At 42.6% G+C, this 2,500-nt stretch overlaps 1 pseudogene; it reads left to right on the plus strand.

Moving 5' to 3' along the window:
- The window catches only part of LOC138025430 (uncharacterized), a 29,438-nt pseudogene that overhangs the window by 25,469 nt on the left and 1,469 nt on the right, over positions 1-2,500 (plus strand).

Raw genomic sequence — 2,500 nt, forward strand, 5'->3', positions numbered from 1 at the left:
CATGTGGGAAATGTTGAACGTCATTCGCCATTGTGAAAAAAATTAAGTTTTTATTCATTTTTTTCTTGTTTCTTTTCAGCATCCCTCGGTTCTGTAGCCATTGCATTGACTTTCCTCACCGGTCTCTTCTCAACTACTCTGGTCTCATGGCTTGGATGTCGTATTACGGCTTTTATGGGAGGTGTAATTTGTGCCATCAGCTTGATAGTCAGTTCTTTTGTTAAGAATATATTACTTCTTCTACTCACCTACAGCGTTCTCTTTGGCTTCGGTTGCAGTTGTACATTTGCGGCTGGCTTAATTGTGATCAAAGAGAATTTAGCAAGAGACAATCAATTGCCGCTGGTGTATTAACGGCTGGAATTGGCGGTGGGGTTCTCATAATGGGTCCCGCATTAGAGGCCCTAACGAGGGCCTTTAACTGGCAAACAACCTTTCTAATAATGGCGGGAGTTAATTTTTTCGTATCCTTGTTCTCAATAACCTTTGATCCTAACGTAGAAAAAGACCAGGAAAAGGAAATGGAACAAGCTAGAGAAGAAAGAAAACATCGAAGTATTATTTCTGAAATCAAAACTGTGTTTGATGTATCAATTTGGAAAGAGCCTCCTGTCATTGCATTTTTTCTTCCAGAGGCCCTTGTGGCATTTGGCCATTTTGTCCCTCAGATTCATTTGGTAAGAATCGCAAAGGCATTTGTTTGTTCCTTTTTATGACAGTAAAGATTCGCTGTTTATTACTGTGGCAATAGGTTGTGGCTTGCGGCCACGGTCTTTGTTCAACGATGGTTGTAATGGTGTGCTTTGATTGAAGTACAAAGACCAATTGCCGCTTTGAGGCACGTGCACTAAGAAATATGGCGCATTCCAACGCTTATGCGCGTGCTCAGAAAAAAAACCACATGGTTTTTCTCGTAGTCCAATGTAAAGTTGGCATGTATTTCTTTAAACGTAAAAACGTTTGTCGCTAGGCATTGTAATAAAAGTCCTTCATAGCTGAACAATTAGGCCTTTACGCCATTACTCCTTCTTGGTGATCCAATATGATAAACAAAGCAAGATTCATGGTCGTCCGCAGAGCCCGCGATCTTTTTGGTCAGCACTAGCCGAGGAGAACGACCACTGCCTGGTACCAAACCGGGAAACCAAGTGATTATAAAGAGGGTTCTGGTCTTTAAGCGCAGTCAAAGAAATTTAACTGTAATGAAGTTGTCAGCCTCTACAGACTCGGACTGCTTTTCTTGGGACTGACTGAAAGTAACTCTGCCCCTCGATGATAAGTATAAGGAGATCTTTTGTTTTTCATCTGATATGAATCAACTAATGGCTGTCGTTGGTCTCTTAATTGAGTCGGGAACAAGCTCCGTGGTTTTGAAACGGCTAACTTTAAGCGTGAGCAACAACTCTCGCAATTATAATCTTATTCTTAACACTCGTCATTCTCTGTTTTTTCCCTTCAGAATCGCTATTGTGAGGAATTAGGAATTTCATCTGAAAAGGCAGCAGATCTGCTGATTTACAGAGGTTTGCTCTCCTTCGTTGGCCGCCTGATGGCAGGTTTTTTGTGCAACCACCCAAAAGTGGATACCTTCAGTGTTTTCCAAGCCGCAGAATTTACGGCTGGTTTGAGCGCGATTTTCATGACTGTAAATCCTACTTATACATCACTGATCGTCTGCAATATAATATACGGGCTCGGCGATGGTTTCTTCTTTACCTGTGTTAGCTGCCTCGTTCTTTCTGTCAGCCCGCTGAAAACTGCCGCTGTGCTCGGTTGGGAGATGGTGGTAGCATCGATTTTTGTGGCCAGCGGTCCTCCATTAGCCGGTAAGTTTATTATTTTACCAGAAACCCATAAGGGTTGAAACGTGTAACGCGCGTTCACAGCTTCCGAATATTCAGTGCGAACTGATTGGTTGAATGTTTCAGTGCTAAGTACCATATTTGGAAACCCCTCTCTCTTGTTGTTCCAAATATGGTACTTAGCAAATTGAATATTCAGAAGCTTGTTTCCCAGCACACAAGGGGCCGTTACACGTTTCAACCCTTATGGGTTTCTGATTTTACTGAATACCAGCTGAGCGCAAACATCGTCAAAATTGTGCCGGAGTCCGGCGGCTGAACGGTATAATGCAATGTAAGACTTGGATTGAGCCAATCGGAAACCACTTTTTTTCGTTAAAAGATGCAATTGAAAGACATTTTATACATGGCATAACGTGGTGAAACGAAAGTCTGCCTGTGTGCAGATGTGAGCGTTTGTTTACCGTTAGCGAGGACACGTCGACCTTCATATGTATTTTAGGCGGCTCGTCCTTGGTATTATGGGTGAATCTTCAAATGAGCAGCACAAGAAGAATTCACAAAATTTCAGCTTAGCCTGAGGCTCGTTTTGGAAGCTATAACATGGTAATTTTAGAACGAAAGTCGCCGGGATCAGTGCTGGGGCTGCTATCTGAGAAGCTTTTCACTCGGCCCTGGTCTTCGATTGTTTTACTATA

This window comes from Montipora capricornis, chromosome 12 (assembly GCF_036669925.1).
Source record: "Montipora capricornis isolate CH-2021 chromosome 12, ASM3666992v2, whole genome shotgun sequence".
NCBI classification, from domain to species: Eukaryota; Metazoa; Cnidaria; class Anthozoa; order Scleractinia; family Acroporidae; genus Montipora; species Montipora capricornis.